The sequence below is a fragment of the Protopterus annectens genome, chromosome 1.part1 (assembly GCF_019279795.1).
Source record: "Protopterus annectens isolate FY-2018-M chromosome 1.part1, PAN1.0, whole genome shotgun sequence".
Classification (NCBI taxonomy): Eukaryota; Metazoa; Chordata; order Ceratodontiformes; family Protopteridae; genus Protopterus; species Protopterus annectens.
The window spans coordinates 1,106,762,890-1,106,785,173 of NC_056726.1; positions in this window are offsets into that span (position 1 = coordinate 1,106,762,890).

Sequence of the window (22,284 nt, forward strand, 5' to 3'; positions counted from 1 at the left end):
GCAGCAGTACAGGGTGGACCAGTGTTGGTGCAGTGTGTGTGTGTATGTGTTTGCCCTAGGTGTTAGGTTTCTGCATGTGTGTAAGCACGCACACAGTACCACATAATGGCTGCCATGTACAGGGTTTTGTGGACAGCCACAGACTGCACCTGTCAGGTCATCCAGATCAGTGTCTGTGGGCACGGACATGGTACCTGTGCCTGGCAGGGGTGCTACGGGCCATATCCAGTACTAACCCAGACTGGGTACTGTCATCAGAAGCAGGGGTGTGTTGACTGGACACAGTTCCCTGTTGGGACTGTCCAGAGCCACGTGCACGTGGTCTCCTGGGGCGTCTTGATGACAGCACAGACCCAGTATTGCTGGGGCTGGTGCTGGCACTTGAGGTGCGTGAGTGGGCCTGTTGTCATCTGCGGCCACTGCCAGCTGGTGCTGTTGCTGGCATACAGCCACGTCGACGTCGCAAACGCACACCATCGCCCTGGCCCATGGACATCTGGTTGTGGAGCAGCTGTTGTATGCACCCACAACGTCTGTCAATGACATCTGTGAAGTTATGGATAGCATTCGCAACGTCACGCATGCCGTCTGTCATGGCTGCGCGACATGCTCTCAGCTCCCTCAGACCCTGTCTGGTGTACCTTTCCATATGTGCCTGTGCCTGCATGACAGTTCGAAACATAGTGGAGGTTGACATACCTCCTTGGGCACGTTGGCCAGAGGCAGTACGGCCACGGATGTCCCCACGAGAACCCATGGGCAAATGTCTGCGTGGTACCATTGGAGGACCCTGCTCATGGCTGCCTTGTGGGCATGCATGTACCACAGGTACCACATTACCCTGATCTATGCCCACTGCAGACTGTCCATCACCTAGGGACAATGGTGACAAAGGATGTAACGGCAGGATGACTGTGCGCATTGACGGGGTTGACGGCTGTGTACTGTCAATTGGCTGACCAATGGCGGACCCAGACACACCTTCCTGCACCATTACAGACATTTCATCATCATCAGTACCTGGGGCACAAGATTCATGTTCCCTGCTGCAGGTCACCAGAGCAGCACCAGAACCTACGGGAGGAAAACAGGGAACACAGATTACAGTCTCAACACATATTTGACAGAGATGCACTTCAATACTAATGCACACATTCAGAAATGGACACATGCACTCACGGACACTAACACACATGCACACATGGGCACAGGCACACTCGCACACATGCACACCCCACAGTAAACACACACATCAGTACCGTGTTACACTACTCTTAATTTTGTTAAACTGGGTATTGCAGGTATTATTAAACACACTCACCAGCATGTATACTACAGAGTTACACTACTCTTACTAGTATTATAAATTGTTTTTCAGGTAATGTTAAACACACTCACCAGCATGTGTGGCCTGCCTCGTTGCTAGATGGGAGGGACCTGGAAGTGTGAAGAGAGTAATGTCAGTGGGCACAAGTGTGCCATTTGTTTTGCACATGATACAGTACAGTAGTACACTAGTTCCCTTATACACATCGGCTGCTCATAATGTCTGTATCACACATGCACAATTACATATCATGATGACAGATACATTCCACATGCACACCTTATGCGTGCATGAAGTAACAGTGTACAGAACAGTCATATGTACATACCAGGAGTTAACTCTAATCTCACCTTTACCTCTCTTCAAACGACAACTCAAACTGTACTTCCAAAACCACTGGCTTTGTTCTTGTTGGACTCCAGGCTAACGTCCCTCTCCCCACCCTCTCTTTACCTTTAACCCCTCATTGTGCATAAAAACTAGCTTCTACCCTGTTTCTTTCACCTTGATGTCCTTCTATGCTCTGACCTACTTCTCCCATCCCTCCCACCTCCTCTTGACTGTCTTCCTTCTTTTCCTCACTTCCCTTCTTGACTCCTGCCTCTTCCCTATTATTTTATCTTTCATACTCCTTCTGCTTCTCTACCCTTCTGAGCTTTAACTATTATCTATATGGCTTTTGCCTTATTGCATAACCATTATGCTTTAGGTAGAATTGCTTTGAAACCGACAGTACATTGTGTATGACTTTAAACTGTTTGAGTTCCTTAAATGTATGTTGATTTAATTAACAGGCTGGTGTATATTTCTATTATGTTGGCTGTCTGTATTAACAACTTGTCTGTCTGCCTTTATTATGTTATGTGTGGAGCTTTTCTCCCCAGGCCTCTACTGAAAATGGACATATATCCAGCTAGACTATCTTGGTCAACAAATGTAAAAGTAATAACAATAAATAAATATGGCATCTTACCTGCACGCGGTGTCTTGCTGCTGTGTGGATCCAACCTCCATCATGATGCATGACTGTTGCTGTTGTTGTTCTGGGGCTGGATCCACAACACTTAGCAGTAGCCCCTCCTGTCTGGTGATGGGGTGTGGCCACCCCCCACCTGTGGCAACCTGTTGCCTGCGGATATCTGCAGCACGCTGGCAGACATTTCTAATCAAATCACTGCAGTGATGTCTCACCTGCTCATATGTCCTATCATGCATGCCAACATCATTTATCCTGCTAACTAGATTTTGCCACAGTGCAGACCTCTCCTGCTGATTCTGGGTGGTGCGTGAGAACAGGATGGCATAGTCACGCACCAGGCTCTGGTGAATCACTTCATCCTCTGCAGCAGAATATGCGGGGTTCCTTTCTGGAGCCATGTTACCCTGGAAAGGTACACAAACAGGTTATCAGCATAGTATCTCAGCAATACATGGTACACATTCTATACAGGGAGTATTAAATTGTACTTATTACTGCTTGGTTGTAACTTGATTAATGTGTAGCTATCATTCTAAGTCATTTGGACTAAGCACTTGGCCTTCAGACCAGTTGTTTTACATTAGGGAGGTTTGTGGCAAGCACTGTGGTGGCAGGACACATATCTTTCATCCGTTGAAGTTGGGAACTGCTGATTGAGGGCCCAGTGTCCAAGTGTATTAGTTCTGGTATAGGCAGTTGGCCTTCAGGCCAGTTATTTAACATTAACAAGGTTTGTGGTCTGCACTCGTGTGTGACAATAGGCTGTACTCTGCCATTCATTGCTGGGGACATCTGGTTTCAGGTTTATAGTGCCTGCATATTTGAGCTGTATCTTACTGACATTGCTACACCTTGTTTGCTGTAGCAAACACTACATCCAGGCCTCCTGGATCTACCTTTGTTTATATGCTTGTTATTTGTTAGCTTGTTATTTCACTGGTATGCTACTTCCACATAATACACAGCTTCTCAACACTTCTGTGACTCACTACTGATATCTGCATTGCTTACTGTACGTATTTCCATGTTACACATGACAGCAAGTGACTGCTTGGCATTGTTGCATTTACTTAATTGTGACACATTGCACTTAGGTTACCTGGCACTTGCTCACTGAAGCTTTTATATCAGTCAGCAGTAGTAGGTAATATCAGTACACCCTCACTCCCCACTGGACCTTATTTCAATTATTACGGAATTCACAATAGTATTCTAGCATGTCCAAAGGTTAGTTTTCAGTCTCCTCCCCAGTCCAGCTGGTGAGTGTGGTACTCCAGAGACAATGTTAGAACAGCTGCATGTACACAGACAACCCCTTCCTCCTAACAACAAATTCAAACTCATGTGAGTGATGCAACCATATACCAAACTGGAGGCTAGGCTCTGTCTACTCAATACCGCCATAACCAGTCAGGTGGCGAAGGAAACCACACTCACTACACTTCCAGTCTCACATAGACCTACCACGACAGCAGAACTAACACATGATCACACATGAACATACTTGTAGGCTCGGACTACAGGTCTGCCTACGCAGCAGAGACCTCCTAAGCAGACACTCAGGCAACCACTACCACGGAAACAAACACGTGCAACACATATCACACAAAGCCAATGTGCTGAACACTCACAGCCATTAACAGTAAATAACACACCTCATACACCTGCACTAGGTGCCTCTATCATCAGGCACACTGACATCACGTTCACCAGGCTTAACGAGGTGAGGGTCACGGTGTGCAGCCTGTCGGGCACTATGACCTGCCACATAACACAAACACTCAAGTAACCCCAAGGCAAGTACAGGTATGACTCAGTCAATGTCCATGCTGGTGTGAATGACCTGACACATACCTCCCTGGACTACATGACATGAGACAGTATGGAGCTCTCTGAGCACGTAGCCCAAGACAGTTTGACCCTGACCTTGAGTAGCATCCTAACCTCACCAAGAACGATGCCACAATATCAAGGCATGATGATCCCTTCCAACAATTGACTGACATACTGGTGTCATTCACAGGTGTGCCAATGCCTACCATCTTGGGGTGGTATGCTTTTCTAGGGACAGCTTGCACCTGTCACCCCTGTCCTATTGGAATTTGGCGGAGCCTCTTGCTACACCCATAGTGCCTGTATTAGGCAAGGCTCATAAGGCAAACCCACATCCATTTGTATCACAAAGGATGAGGAAGTAAGAGTGATGCTACTCAACACCGGAAGTCTAGACCTCAGGATGCACACACTCAAAACCCTACTTAGCATTATGGACATCGATATCTGTGCAGTAACATAAACCTGTTTCAGGTTTCACAGGAGCACACCAGCGCTACCAAGTTATAGCTGTTACCATTCTTGTCGGCCCCAACACTTGAACAAGGGAGGGGGAGTATCAATATTCAACGCAGATTCCCACGCCTCCACATTGGTGGCAAAGTACAACATAGGTGTTAGGCCATTGAGTACAGAAGACGTAGTTGGGGACCTGGGGAAGAAACATGATAGCAGTCTGTCATTTGTCAACCACATGGCCAACGTGGATTGAAAGACATGTTATGTAGCCCAGCTAATCATGAAGGATTCACATGTATGGCAGGGGAGGTCATTGTGCCTCTTTACTCATCCATCATCAGGCCTATAATTGCGTACAATGCACCTTTTGGGATGTACCTAACCAGACACCTACAGCAACTGGTACAGGACAACAGTACCTCATCAAGAGGATGCAATGGCTCAAACAGATGTCATATGCTGCCCAGGTAAAGGAAATCCAGCTGGACTCAGTGGCATACTGCCTGTTCAGAGGCAATCTGTGCATGCCATATACAGCCATGTCCTACCCAGCAGTAATGAACATGCTGCACCTCAGGTAATCAGAGTCCCATACAGCCACATGCTCAGGAGACCTGAACCTCAGCACTGACATACATGGACATGCTGGAGGGGCATATTCCTAACCAAGAGGCTCCCTTCACTCTGTAATGAACTCACACTACAGGTTAGGCAGAGTCCCTCATTAACTCTCTTCAATAGGAATCTGGATGAGTGGATGGAGATCATAGTTGTACCCCAGGTATCACTTCTATGTCACTGTTAGACAGAGGCACAGTATACTAACGTCGGACAAAGGCATAGCAGCATAACTTGTAATTGGGTGGTGAAAGACAAACACATTCTACTAGGCTTATCAATGCCCTAGGGCAAATAGCCTAGTATGAACCTATGAACATGTGTGTACTGCTATAGTACTTCTGCCATATGTTGCATGTGTGTGTGTTGTGGGGGATGCACAGGTAATGGCCAGATATTTCTGCACAGGTGACACGTCTGACACACTCTGGGTGTTCATCCCTACATACTGGATGTGTGTTGCCATCCAACCCTGTGATGTGGACATACATTACTCAGCCTGGATATACATATCCCAACAACACCACAAGCACAGTACACTACCTTGCTATGTATGCATGTAATTACACAGTTATTCACTAGTTATTACTGTGATGCTATCCATGCAGCCCATTGGGCGAGTGGAAGCCACAACACACACTGCCGGCCCCTTTGCATATGCTTACCACAGACATCCCACATACTGCATGTACTGTGCACACACATATCTAACCCAGAACATCTGCACACCACTTATTAATCCTGTCCAGTGGACTACAGATACAGGCACATTGTATAACAATAGTAGGAGGCTACTGCAGCACAGGGCAGATTCACATGAAGGCAAGGCATCTGTGGTCATCAGTGTTAAGATGCTTCACATTCACCAAATGCACAGATATTGGCAACATTGTTGCAGACAGTTTAGGTGCAGGTACCCCCCCCATTCTCCTACACATGTGGTATTAGTTATCCCAGATTACTGTAACCTCCCTATCCTCTCACATGTCCAGGTGAGGGCCACCCTCAACATTGCAGAACACATAGAATCACTGTTACAAAATGGTATCCCTGGATGTGTGCTACGTTCACCCCTGGAGGACATAGCACCACATGACAGACTGATATTAATCCCTGGCCATACTACAGGATATGTACCTGAACAGTGCCATACATACACAGTGGTCCCACACCAATGAGGAGTAACCTCTACTGACCCTGGTAACTACTGCATCATATGCACAACTGGCCTTGTGTTCTAAGCTATGGAAGTTTTACGTATGGGCAACATGTACAGCAATATTACATATGTATATATTTCAGGACTATGTACACACAACCTATCTCATGGACATACCTATAGATAGTGAACTATGATACATTTGGAGGTGTCACAGTAAACACAGTATTAACCTGTTACTTTGCATTACCTGTGTTTGTGGCAGGTGTTGCTGTGTCAGTGGTGCTGCTTGCTGCTTGCTGTTTTCTGTTGCTGCTGCTGGTTTTGCTGCTGGCAGTTTGTATAATTTCTTATTTCTGTCTCTCTCTCTCTCTCTTTCTCATTAGGTTTGTGCAATGAATGTATTGCATGTGTGGAGTGTGGGTACTGAATGCTTTTGTAGGTATCTGCATAGGCCCATGTGATGGCCTCTGCACCAATTGTAAGGCAGCATTGGCTAATTGCATACAGCCAGTTGTGTACTGATTGCATGTCTCACTGTGATTTCAGGACAGTGCTATAAAAAGGTATGTGAGATAGGCGTTGCCCTTTCAGATTGTAAGGGCGTGGACCATGCTGGCATGCTGTTGGAAAATGTTCTGTGAGTGTGAAGGTTAGTACATCTCTCATGCTTCATGCTGTGTTGTGAATTCAGGTTGCTGCATTTCTCCCACCTGTTCCCTGTAGTGAGTGTGTATGCATACTGACACCTACAACTATATTTATTATGTATTGCTATATATACATATGTGTACATATACATACTTTCATATATGTACATTAGCTGACAATATTGGGTACAAGCTAACAATTTGCAGGGCTGTTTCTGTTAACACACACTAGTATGGGAATCCAGTAATTGGGACAGTGAAAGTCTGTCTGACATGCTTAGGGTAGTACACATACTATATTGCCTTTATCTTCATTCCTACTATTACATGTTCCACTTATTTAGCACTATATTCCTGTATGAGTGTCATGTCTTGCTGGTAGGTCATACAGACTAGTGTTACAATGGTCTTGTGGTAGGGCCTACTAGTATGCTTGTATTTTGCTTTCAAATTGAGTACAGGGTCTATCAATCAAAGTGCTGGAGGCACCTTCCAGCAGTAAAGGGGTTAGTAGGTCTCACAGGAGTCAGGCTGTGTTGCAGATTCTGGCTGCTGCATTTATCTTCACTGTTTCCTGTAGTGAGTGTGTATGGATACTGACACCTACAACTATATTTCATATGTATTAATGTATATTTATATGTATGTATGTGTACATATACATACCTTCATATATGTACATTACCTTACATTATTATGTACAAGCTGACAATTAGCAGGGCTGTTTCTGTTAACACTGAACTAGTGTGGGAATCCAGTAATTCAGCCATTAAAACTCTACCTGAAATGCTTTGGGTAGTACACCTCCTATATTGCCTTTATATTGATCCCTACTATTACATGTTATATTTATTTTAGCACGATGTTCTCATATGGCAGTCATGGCTTAGTGGTAGATCATACAAATTAATGTTACCAACGTCCTGGGTTTGAGACTGGCAGTGGGAATTTATTTTTCTTTCCAAACCTTCGAAATGAGTACAGGACCTGTCAATCAAAGTGCTGAAGCCACCTTTAAGCAGTTAAAAGGGTTAGTGGGTCTCAGAGGGGTCAGGCTGTGTTGCAGATTCTGGCTGCTGCATTTATCTTCACTGTCTCCTGTAGTGAGTGTTATGGATACTGACACCTACGACTATATTTCATATGTATTACTATATATTTATATATGTAGGTGTACATATACATACCTTCTTATGTGTACATTACCTTACATTATTATGTACAAGCGAACAATTAGCAGGGCTGTTTCTGTTAACTCTGAACTAGTGTGGGAATCCAGTATTTCGGCCATTAAAACTACCTGAAATGCTTTGGGTAGTACACCTCCTATATTGCCTTTATATTGATTCCTACTATTACATGTTATATTTATTTTAGCACTATGTTCTTGTATGGCAGTCATGGCTTAGTGGTAGGTCATACAGACTAATGTTACCAATGTCCTGGGTTCGAGACTGGCAGTGGGAATTTATTTTTCTTTCCAGGTTTTCAAAATGAGTACAGGACCTGTCAATCAAAGTGCCATAAAGGCACTTTTAAGCACTTAAAACCAGGTCTGCGCTCGTTTGCGCAGAGCTCACGCATGCGCACTGGCGGTGAGCTCCGCTAACACACACGCACACCCACGCTATTTTCTTTGAAAGAAAAGAAAAAGGGGTGACAGGAAAGTGGTGAAAAAGGGGTCACAAAGAGGGTAAGACAGTAGGGAAACAAGCGTGGGATTTGCAGGAAGGATGTGGGTAAGGCCCATAGATGCCCATGTCTTTAGCAGCAACAGCTGTGTATTTCTATGTATTTTGGTGGGACATTTGAAACCTTCCACCCCTGAGAGAGGTGTCAGGACAACATTAATATTTGTTGTAAAGCCAATTGTAATTAACAGTTTCAATGTCCAGCAGACATGTGTGCGACATGGACAGCTATGTATGGGGCGTAATTTTTTTGTGGGTACAGAGTGCCCTTTTTTTTTTTTTTTTTTCAGGTGAGAGTGGTATGTCAGGTGAAGGAAGTCGGTATAGCTGGGGAGGTAGGCTGGGTAGGTTAACAGACAAGACAGACAAGACGCATACAGGGGCGGTGTATGACACAAGTGGGGGGGGTTACACAATTGACGGGGACGGAGGTTGGGATATCCAAGGCGCATGAGCCCACAGATGGCAACAGTGGAACTGATATCCCCACCCATAGGCAGTTGCCACTGTTCCTTCACAGCCCAGGACAGGGCTGTGCAGGCGGGACAACAGCCGTGGCCGTAAGCTGTGCCACCTGAGCCTCGAGCTGGCATAGGGGCCCAAGAACAGAGTCTTGGATCTCCCTTCGCACCACAGACCGGACACCTTGGAGGGTGAGTGGACGTACTCCTCCGGCCACGCTTGCAGAGGGGGGACGGGCTCCATCCCCTGCAGCGCTTCCACCCGAAGGTGGCACAGGGCCACCGGAGGAGGGTCCAGCCTGGGCACTAGTGCCAGGTGCAGTCACCAGCTGAGGTGGGAGAGGTGGGTCCGCTGGGACCTGCCTTCCCAAGCATTCTAGGTTTGTGGGTATGTTATGTTAGTTTGGGTTAGTGGCATATTATTCCATTCCAATTAGTTGTAACAGCATGCATTGGTATTGCCATTAAACAAACACCCAGATATTAACACCATTGAACAACGGGCATATCAATATCACATGCATTATTTGAACAGAAATACACAATCAAACAACATGCAGGGTTGATTAATGGCAACAGGCCATCAGGTTTGCAGGTACAAACAGGGCACATGCACAAACAGACATGCATATATTTGTGAACAGGACAAATGTCCATGATTAATGAAATGTTCACATACCAACATTTAGTCAGTGTTTTAATTTGCAATTATAGGGTGGGGTGGAGAGAGGAAATGATGACACATTCAGAAGTTACACATTGATATACATTTGTAATAGGTACACAATTAACTTGAGTCTGATTTTTTTAAATGAATTTTATTTGGCTGTCATGCTAGACCTGTTACAAATACATCACTATCCTACTTATTTTGAATTTGATCAGACATATCATCCTGCTACACTTTCATGACAGGACAGGGGACAACTATGGCTGTTTAGTCTGTCAGATAATCATTCATTCTATCTGCAAATTGTTTACTGTTATCACCATATACAGATTTTGGCCTAGACATTCCAGATTCAGACACACTGATATCAGTTTGGGATGTTAATTTGTACTTCCCACATGCATTTAGTTCTGTAGAAACACACTGAGGCTTATATATTCAGGGGTTATTACTACTTTATTTATTCATACATGACCCTTTCTGTCACTCTCACACATCCTGTAACTTCACAGTTCAGGTTGGTACTTCTAGGCTTTGTTCACATATTAGACCTGTGGTGATTCAAACACTTTCCAACAGCCTCACTTCTGTCATGATTCAGCATTTCAACAGGGGATAAATCTCACATGTGACTACCTCAGGTTCTGAAGCTGTACTCTTGAGACTACTGCAGGTTATACTATATTTAATTAATGGTGGGACATCTGTATTACAGCACTATTTATTTCTATCAATTATATTTCCAGTTACACTTGCATACTGATGAACCTGTTGCAGCCATACCTGCAGACTTTCAATTCTTGCTTGCACATTATATTACTTTTAATCAATACACTGCAGTGTTCTGATACATGCTACACTATAATATTTAATTACAAGTACTAGGTGGGGTTACTAACCTGCACGGTGGTGCAGCCGCGCCAGCCTGCGGTCATGCGTCTCGCGGTTCGCAGAGCGGACACCTGCAGCTGTAATACAAAACAAGTAATATTGGAATACACATCTCCATAGTATCAGCTAGTTTAATTCCTGACATACATAAGTAAAATGTAACTTACTCAGTAGTGGGGCGTTGGGCGTATCCCGGGCCTCCTGGATCCATTGGGTCAACTGGTCTTGCTTACGCCGCTTCAGGTCCACATGGTGGTGACGGACCTGCTCACCAGTGTGTGGAATGCCAGTAGCACTGGTCAGATCATGAGCCAACTGGTCCCATGCCTCCACCCTGTACGCTCCCCATGAGACCTGGCCCTGCATGAGTTGGGCCTCATGATGGTGAACTAGGAGCCAGACCATGTATCTGGACTCCTCAATGCCCCACCGCTGTGCTCAAAAGCAATGTCCCTCCCCTACTCCACTCATTCTGCCTGCAGGTCTATTCTACAATCGGTTCTGCTATGTATTCCCGCCTATGGGGCTTATATATGCCGATTTTCCCACACATTTCTATGATTGGCCGTTTTGGAATTGTATCTACTTCACAAAAACTGCTTTATCATGCTCCATTCTGGATTATATCCTATATGTATGCTATTTCTGCATTTCTAAGTATTGCTGTCATGGCTTAGTGGTTTAGTACCTTGACTCTAGTACATGGTATCCTGGGTTCGAATCTGACCACTGATTTTTAATTTTCAAGACTGTCTAGACATGAATTGAGGACCTGTCAATCAAACATGACAAAAGCACTTTTAAGCACTTAAAACCAGGTCTGCGCTCGTTTGCGCGGAGCTAACGCATGCGCACTGGCAGTTAGCTTGTGGGAGCGGCGCGCAAACGGTGTGCGCTGGGATAAACCTTAATTGGCTGGTGACACACATGTTAAGCTAAGCACAGCTAGTTGCACACAGTTTGAGCCTGTTAAACCAGTGCTTAGCTACGGGCAAGCAATTTGCAGCTTTTTAAACACTACTCAGCTACAAGCACTCTGTCTCACTGCAGCTTAGCTATCAGTACATTTCTAAATATTTTTATTATTGTGTTACTTCAGAATATATGCTCCATTTCATTCCATTTTACAAAAGGGTATACTTTTACATTTGTACAATACTGTTAGGGGCCTTTTTACTGCTTATTTACAAATAAAAAAAAGGTTGTTGTGTGGGCTCGAACCCTGCCTGCCTACTCTTAAGCTGGCAACTCTACCGCTAAGCTATTTCTTCTTGGCTTACTTTGCATATTTAGTTCTCATATCCTTCTCCACTGCCTGCTAACTGCAATTCCGCTAGTAGCACACCCGCGCACACAGTAGCACACATTTACGGGGTTTAAAAAAAATAAAACAGTTTTTATTTTCATTTTATAGCCTCTGTTCACTTTGTACACTGATGGTCTGTGGGGAAATGTGTTGTGTAGTGTGTTTATTTACATTTCCATGGCCTCTCTCGTGGCTGTTTACTTTCAGCCATTCTACACTGCCGGGGGCGTGTCTGCATGCAGGGCTTAGCCTACGGACATGCCCCCTACTCTTTTACATGGTCCGTGTAAGAGTTACAGTGTGATTCAGCATGCCTCATGCACCTCATGCATATGCATGACATGCTGACATCATACCGTTTAACTGCAGCCTCCATGTAAGAGTTATAACTCTTACACGGAGGCTTCCTGAATCTGGCCCATAGTGTTTTCGTGTAGTTAAACTGAGACGGGATGGGTAGAATGTGGGATGAGAGAAAACAAAGGGCTGGGTTATTCAAAAATAAGAGGTGAAGGGAGGCAGATGTGATGAAGGGCAGGAAGAAAGGACAGAGGGCTACACCTTGCAACGAGAAAAGAATCCTCCGAACCAAAGTGCAGTCAACATGGATGGCTTGATAAGTTAGTAACGGAGTTGCTTTTGTTTAGTACAGAGTGGAGAGATAGTATACGTAGAACAAGAAAGACTAATGGTTCCCCAGTAGATTTATTAAAATAAGAGTAAAAGGAGGGAAGTATAGCAAGGCAGTACTTGAGGATGTCTGGTCAGAAAACAGCAGTGCACTATAGGAGAAACATTCTGAAGAGAGTAAAAGAAATAGATTAATAGGCTGTGGTGTGTGGAAAGGGGATCAATTATTTTTCACTTGAGCCGTATTCACATTTTATATATCTTTAACTTTTAATAGAAATGAACCTACCATAAATGATTGCGTTGCAATGGTCACGATGATAATAAGCTAATAGTTTGTGCATTTTTCATTGAAGTTGAAAGAGGACTATTTCTTATTTTTGTTTTTTGAAAGCCATTTATTTATAATGTTTCATGCACATTTGAATTCTATTAAGTTTGGTGACTCAGAAGGAACAGGCAGCTGTACATGATAATACACATAACCCTCTGTGATTGTGTTTTTTTGAAAACGTATATTTAAATTCAATGGATTTTGAACTGGATGTTGGTAGAAAATTACACTTCTTAACTGACAAATCAATGGAGTTTTAAAAAGAGTAGCGTTGTTTGCTATTTCTAAATGAGGTTGAAAAAGTGCGAAAAGAAGTGAGTTGAGTTTAGAAGGAATAAATGCAGTGATGAAGGGATATGACTGGGGAACTGATAGTGGGAGAGGAGTGAAGCTAGGCAATTACAGACGCCTCTTGGGGTAGCAGGTGCCTCACTGTGCATGAGCTAAGTCAGAAACAAGACAGTTTTGGACAGTAGCAAAGAAGAAAAGGTAAAAAGCAAAGACGTAAGGAAACAGTCAATATATTTAGAAAGTAAAATTATCAGAAATTTAAGGATAATGGTAGAAACTGAACACCGCTATATGTAAAAATGTAGCACTGTATACATCTTTGAATATTGTTTCAAATTACTCTGCTACCAATTATTATGCATTATCCTTGTGACTGTAGTTAATTATTTATATTATTTTTGTGGAGAAAGGGGAGCCTGCCCTTCAGTTTCTGTAGCCTATATAGAGATCTTAACTAAGCTATGTGCAATTTATAGCAGAATTAAATATTTTACAGAGAAAAAAGAGCAGTTTATATCTTCATTCTGCAGATATACTGCTAGAGATAAAATGTTAAACAAATTAATGCATATAGTTTATTATTCAATGATATTTATTAGCTATGTGACTTCTCGCCTTCAGAAAAAAGCTGATGGGAGTGAGCAACAAGTTTTAATAGCTGAAAAAAGTAGGACATCCAGTGTAGCACTTCTGCTTCAATGACTTCTGGTCAGCTGATGGGAAGCCTTTGAAGGTTTACAGCAGGCAGTTAATTTTAGTAGCTATAAAAAGAAGAAAGCCCAATGAATCACGTTTAGTAATTGCTAGATTAACAAAAAAGGCTCCTGGTCTTTCCCTAGTCGTGTCGACTACCTGAATCAACTGAAGAAATGGTGAAAAGCTGTGATGTCTGTAATCCATCTTGGAATCAAAATGAGACAGAAGAAATGGCATCACATAAAATTCAGAAACAACATTGGATGAAACTGGGACATGATTTACTCTAAACAGGAAAGTAGGATGACTAGTTCAAACTGTGAAAAATCATATAAGGAAAGTGTGATGCTTCAAAGAATTCGGTCTGTTATGGAATAATGGCATTTTAATCAACAGACTTTTCAACCAACTGAGACAAAGTTAAATAGATGCTTAAATCTAAATCACCTACTTTGTATTCTTTAGTAATACCTGATAACAAAAGAAATACAATAGACGTGTTTCAACAATGTCAATGTAAACAAAGTTGTCATGTGATAAATCATCCAACAATCTTCCTCTTTCACCAAAATGATCTAGGAGACGGATGGATATTGATCAAAGTCTAAAACGTTCTGGTGAGTCTCTAAATATGGTTCTACCAAGTGTTCTAACTGGTCTTACTGAAGAAGCAGGATGCTATGTGGTAATATGCATTGATCATCAAATCTATAGAAAGAACAAATACGTTTATTCAGGCCAGATGGTTAAGATAATGATAAAGTATCTGTACGTTTGGATTTGTCCAATGAGAGTCGACGATCAGAGGTGAGCAGTATCATTTTTATTATCTGAGAAAATATATTTGAAACAGTGTCAACAAGAAGTTACTTCTGTTCATGGGTCACTAAAAACAGATTCTGATGTGAGTAAACAAGCACTATCACCCCAAGTGACTGCTAGAGATAGTACATCTTAACAGTAGCACTGATATTTTAGATTTGTGAGTTTAATAATAAAGTTTATCAGATGCATTGACTGTGTATAAAATATATAAAATGTATGGCTGAGTCTATTAACATGTTCTGACACATTACAGCTCAGAAAGAAATTATACATCTAGTATAGCTCAGTGTATTGATTTATGGTCTGTATAATATTGTATAGAATCTATTTCTCTTTTTAAATTAATGGTAGTGCGACATACATTAATAATATGTGAGTATATCTTTAAGTAGAATTTACCATTACAAGGAATCATGTATTGGGTGACAATAACCATATGGCCATTCAGTAAAATACCTTGCAGATTGACTATCAAGTAAAATACTTCATTAGTTAATTATATTGACTAAGGACTCTATTAATTAACTATGTCTGCCATTCAATATGACTGATATGCACTATGTCAATGGAGCAAAACCCTATACATTTCATAGAAACTGGAACTTAGTGGGGGGGGGCATTTTATGAAATCTTGCCCTACTCTGTAGCAATAGTACAGACTACACATGCAAAAGAAGCCCAGAATTAAATTTATTCATAAGCACTACACAAACTGCATATAGGCTGATTCCCATCAAGGAACCTTTGAGACTTGAACCACATACATGCAGACACAATAGTGCTCAATGTGATTGTGATCTCACTGCATCACCTGCCTTTCTGATTTGTTGTGAATTTACCAGAGAGGAGCACACTTCAGTACAAGCTATAAATCCAACCCTCTTTCTACAACCACAACTTATCACTTAGCCACCCAGCAATCCCGATGCTGAAGTCCCACCTGTCTGAGATGTCAGAGCACTGCATCCGCTTATTGCCATAACGTTAGTGACTCTAGGTCTGACATTCTGTGTAATGACTGACCATTTCATAAATTGGTGTATGGCGTAATGATGGGGGACAATACACCAAGGAACAGGCATTTAGTAAGGTATACTGTAATATTTATTAATATTTATCAGTGAAGTGGTTACTTAATAAAGTAATTCTCTAACTGACTCTTCCACAATGGTCTCTCTCTAGCATTTCATACTACTCAGCAATTCCTGCTGCTACAACCCATGAGCTAAACAGTACAGTGCTGTACTGCGCTGAAAGAGTTTATGCCTGAGACTGTATGCTTGTGCTAAACATAATTGTGTATTACTATTGCCATATGACACTAGAGAAAGTACCAAAAAGAGAAACCATGCCAGTCTACAAACATTATTCTGTAATCATGCAGCAAGCAAATAAGTGCTAAGGTATTTTAAAATAAATCATTAAGTTATATTCAATATACTTTTATAGGTCTGTGTGTGTGTGTGTGTGTGTGTGTGTGTGTGTGTGTGTGTGTGTGTGTGTGTGTGTGTGTGTGTGTGTGTGTGTGTGTATATGTGTGTATCTATATATATATATATATATATATATATATATATATATATATATATATATATATATATATATATATATATATATATATATATACAGAGAGAGACAGAGAGAGAGAGATGCATATATACTGTATATCTATATATGGATTTGCATGTGTATTAGTTATGCCCTGGTGTTACAACTACAGTGACTATCACCTACAGATAATGTTCACACTGCCAGGTGGTTAGTATCTATAATTATATATTATCATGTTAATGGTGAAATAACTGCACTCTGTCTTTCAGTTGTTGCAGCAGTATGTGGTGAATATTCTCCTGATTCTCCTGCCTGGGTAGCTAGGCAGTGCATTGTAATATCATCATCATTATCAACAACTCTCTTTCTCCCATTTTCGACATGGGACTGGGATGTTGTATCAACTGTTGCCATCTTTCTCTCTCTCTCTCTCTCTCTCTCTCTATATATATATATATATATATATATATCTATCTAATGCCACTCTTCTGCCATCGTCAACACTAGTGCCTGAGTGTCACACGTATTATTACACACAATCCATCCACCTCTTTGCTGGATGCCCTAATTTCCTCTTGCCTTCTTCCTGGCTGTCCCAAATCTTCTTCACCAGATTGTATTCTACTTTTCTGCACATGTGACTGAATCACCATAATGTTTCTTTGACCTTTGACCTTTTCTGCAACTGGAGCTATTTTGACTTCCGCTCTGATGTACTTATTTCATCTGCCCCACAGTTGCATCCTACCACACATCTCAGGCACTTCGACCATCACCTGTAGCTTCCTCAGCTGCTCTGCCTTTACTGCCCAGGTTTCTATACTTTATAGTAGTACTAGTTACACCACTGTTCTGTACACCTAACTTTTAAGCTTATTTAGCATTCTTCTATCATATACCCGACACTCTGTACCAGTGTAGCTGCAGCCCTGCTTATTCTAGTTTTGACCTCCTCATTCAGACTCCCCTTCTGCTCAACCACCCCTCACTGATACTGGATGGTGTTAACCTGCTCCACTATCGTCCCTTACATCTCAGTTCTCAGCTTCTTCTTATTTCCCCATTTCCTGCCTTCAGAACCATCTTATCTGTATTCAGTTTCAGCCCATGTGCCTTCAGTTTTGTGTTTCATTCTCCTTATCTGTACTCAGTTTCAGCCCATGTGACATCAGTTTTGGGTTCCATTCCCCTTATCTGTACTCAGTTTCAGCCCATGTGACATCAGTTTTGGGTTCCATTCTCCTTATCTGTACTAATTTTCAGCCCATGTGCCTTCAGTTTTGCATTCCATTCTCCTTATCTGTACTCAGTTTCAGCCTAGCTGCCTTCAGTTTTGCATTCCATTCTCCTTATCTGTACTCAATTTCAGCCCATATGACTTCGGTTTTGCATTCCATTCCCCTTATCTGTACTCAGTTTCAGCCCCTGTGCCTTCAGTTTTGTGTTCCATTCTCCTTATCTGTACTCAGTTTCAGACCATGTGCCTTCAGTTTTGCATTCCATTCTCCTTATCTGTACTCAGTTTCAGCCCATGTGACTTCAGTTTTGCATTCCATTCCCTTTATCTGTACTTAGTTTCAGCCCATGTGACTTCAGTTTTGTGTTCCAGTCTCCTTATCTATACTTAGTTTCAGCCCATGTGACTTCAGTTTTGCATTCCATTCTCCTTATCTGTACTCAGTTTCAGCCCATGTGCCTTCAGTTTTGCATTCCATTCTCCTTATCTGTACTCAGTTTCAGCCCCTGTGCCTTCAGTTTTGCGTTCCATTCTCCCTGTACTCAGTTTCAGCCCATGTGCCTTCAGTTTTGTGTTCCATTTTCCTTATCTGTACTCAATTTCGGCCCCTGTGCCTTCAGTTGTGCATTCCATTCTCATCTGTACTCAGATGTCCTTCATGGATGCATCTGCAGTCATAACAAGGGGTTGTCCTGTCGTCAGGCAGCCCTGCAGTCTATCCAGTTCGGACATCTACATTTATGGTAGGTACAAAACTGTACTTTTCAGCCCATGTGCCTTCAGTTTTGCGTTTCATTCTCCTTATCTGTACTCAGTTTCAGCCCATGTGCCTTCAGTTTTGCATTCCATTCTCCTTATCTGTACTCAGATTCAGCCCATGTGCCTTCAGATGTCCTTCATGGATGCATCTGCAGTCATAACAACTGGGTTGTCCTGTCGTCAGGCAGCCCTTCAGTCGGCCGGATTCCAAAGTCCGGGTCCGGCTTCGGCTGATGTCGCACTTCACCCGACGTCATCTCTGTTGGTCTTCGGGTATAAAGGCATCAGCCGACGCCATTTTCCCCAGTCTTTCTTGCCGCGTGGCGCCCGAAGCAGAAGCTGTTCGCAAGTGCTGGTCGGTCGGATCCAGAGATTACTCCTACCGAATACTACTTCGAAGACTTCTAAAGCTAAGTACCCCGTTGGGGACTCTTTCTTGCCTCAGCCGATGTCAGAAAAAGTTAATAATTGTTTAACCTGTGGGAAACAAATACCTCATAAAGATTTCCACTCTTATTGTCTACCTTGTTTAGGCCCAGCCCACGACGTAGCTGCCTGTTCGGCCTGTGCTTCCTTCAACCGACGAACGCTTAGGCGTCGGTCTGAGTTTGCTGAACAGTTTTTCGGTTCTGATTTTGCGTACATTATGCCGTTGGATCCTCCGACTACCCAATCTACCAAAAAACGCAAAGATAAAGACCGACACTCGCGGTCCGTGGTTTCGGCCGAAACCATGGTTAAGCAAACCGCGAGTGTCTCGGTTTCGGCCGAAACCGAGAAAACTGATCAAAGTACAGCTGAATCTATCTTTACAACTGAGGCCCCTGCTACCACCCTTGAATCGGCCTCAGAAATTTTATCCACTACGGTGGTTGCCACTGACTTATCAGACACCATTCCCTTGGATGTCTCTACCCCAGCACGTGGTGCTGCTAGGCCTCCAGCAACCATGTCCATTAAGGCCTTCGCCAGGGCTAAAGCAGCCAAGACTACTAAAACAGTGCCTGTTAAACCCCCTACTACCAGGCCCTCCTCAAGTTCTCAAATGCTTACTCTGGCAGAAGATTTAATTTCATTAATTAGAGGATCTCAATCTCACCCAGACAGGGCCTCTCAGCCCCCAGAGAAGAGACCTAGGGCAGAGCCCCCTGAGCCAGTGTCCTCTGATGATTCTGCCGATGAATCAGACATAACTGACCAGCCAGAGGCTCCTTTCTCCAATTTTGAAGACTCTGATGCTGAAGAATCCATTCCAGCTGCTTCCCCCCCAGAAGAATTCTCCTTTGGGGAAACCTTACATGCCATGCGAGAGCAGTTCCAATGGCAGCAACAGGATTTTTCAGATTCCAGAAAAAGACTTAGGACCTTTTCTGCACCTTCCACAGCACAGGCCCTTAGCTATACCTCCTGTTCTTTCTGTGGTGGATGATGCTTTCAATGATGTCTGCTCCGCACCAGATTCTTTACCTCCAGCCCCTGCCAAACCAGACAGATTTTACAGGGTGCCAGACACTCATCACCACCTGTACAAGGCCCCACTTGCAGACCCCGAAACTATATCCCAGGGTCCCAAGGCAGTAGCCGCGACCATAGCTAAAAACCCTATTCCTTCTGAAAGGGAAGCAAGGTCATTAGACAGATGGGGCAAAAAGGTCTACACTTCAGCTACTCTCTCAGCTAGAGCTTTAAACTGTCAGTTTCACATGATACAATACCAAGAGTTTATGCTTGATCAGTTAACTAAAATGCTAACCACTGATGAATCTCTTGATAAGAAATATGTATTAGAAATGGTAAATAACATACAACAGGTTAGTAACCATTCCTTAAAATGTGGCTATGATGCACTGGAGGCTTCATTTAGATCAGCCATGACTGGCACAGTGATAAGAAGGCATGCATGGCTAAAGGAGCAAGCTTTACCGGATCATGTTAAAGCTAAGTTGCTAGATGCTCCTATGGATAAGACAAGTTTGTTTGGTACACCTGCCCAGCAGGTTATGAAGAAAATGGAAGAAAAGGCAAAATCTGTTCAAACGGTTAAAGATTTCTTGCAGGTTCAACCCCCAGGTTTAGCAGGAACTGGCCTGCCAAAATTGGTCCTTTCCTGACTCCACAAGATCTCAAAGGGGCAGGAATAGACGTTCCAGAGGCAGAAACCAATCCAGAGGAGGTGCCTACAGAGGACGACAGTGGCAAGGTAACAACAGAGGCACAGACACCACCTCTGCCACTACATCAACACAGCCACAGTGACTTAACCTAAATCCGCCTACCAGGGAACAAATAGCAGCTCCTCTAGGCGGAAAGTTAACCTTATTTTCAAAGAACTGGCACTATATAACAAAAGACAAGTGGATTTTACAAACCATAGATCAAGGTTACCGGTTCCACTTCCACACTTTACCAGTCAAAAGAGGAATGCCAAATCTACCTCCAAATCAAAAAACAGAGGCTCTACAACAAATAATGCAGTTAGCAAAAATGAGAGCTGTGGAAAGAGTGCCAACAGCAGAGCAAGGAAAGGGGTTTTACTCCAGATTATTCCTAGTTCCAAGAAAGGAAAAAAGTTGGAGACCAATTCTGGACCTGTCCACCTTAAATACTTACATCATTGTCCCAAAATTCAAAATGCTGACCCTACAGCAACTTCTTCCCATGTTGGGCAAGGAGTGCTGGCTGGTAACTCTAGATCTCAAGGAGGCATACCTGCACGTCCCCATTCGACCAATCTGCAGAAGATACCTCAGATTTCTTGCAGGATCAGAGCACTATCAATTCTCAGCATTGCCCTTTGGCTTATCTACTGCGCCCAGAGTATTCACAAAATGCCTGGCATCAGTAATCGCTCATTGCAGACTACAGGGAATTCAAATTTACCCATACCTGGACGACTGCCTGCTACAAGGGGACAGCAAAAGCAAGCTGACAACAGATTTACAAAGGGTCATTTACTTGCTACAAGCACTGGGATACACAGTCAATTTACAAAAGTCAAGGCTGATACCATCCCAAATAAGGACATTCTTGGGCGCGGAATTGGACACAGTAAAACAAATGGCATTCCTAACTACAGAAAAACAAAAAGAACTCCCTCTTTACTTCTTGGCACTAACAAAACTGAACAAGTTAACAGCAAGAAAAGTACTGCAGGCCTTGGGCTTCATGGCATCATGCATAATCTTGGTCCCACTTGCCAGACTACATATGAGAAAACTACAGTGGTACCTAAAGAATTTATGGTCCCAACACAGACACAGCCTAGAAACAGAAATCCCACTAATTCCATGCTTAAAACAGGAGTTCCTATGGTGGGCTCAGGCATGCCAGTCAAACCCAGGGCTACCCTTTCGCAGATGTCAAGCAAGCCAGACCATCACAACAGATGCTTCAGACCTCGGATGGGGGGCACACATGTTGGACAAATGCGTGCAAGGATTGTGGACACAGGATCAACTTCACCTTTCACATCAACCTAAAAGAAATGCTGGCAGTAAAACTGGCAATCCAAAAGTTCAGACCATTTCTCAAAGAGGGCCAGTTGATGATAAGGACAGACAACACCACAGTCATGTGGTACATCAACAAACAGGGAGGCACTCACTCATACCCCCTATGCAGAATGACTTTGGAGCTGTGGACCCTGGCACTCAGCTACAACATCCAGTTACAGGCAATATTTGTACCAGGAAAAGAGAATACTCTAGCAGACATATTAAGCAGAACCACATCGGATGCCCACAAATGGAAGCTGCACCCGGACATCTTCAAGACCATCTCAAAGAAATGGGGAATGCCTCAGATAGACCTATTCGCATCACCTCTCAATCACCAGCTCAAAAAATGCTGCACAAGGACATTCCACCCACTAGCATGGAAAGTGGATTCGCTCTCCTTCAGCTGGAAAGGCCTAACAG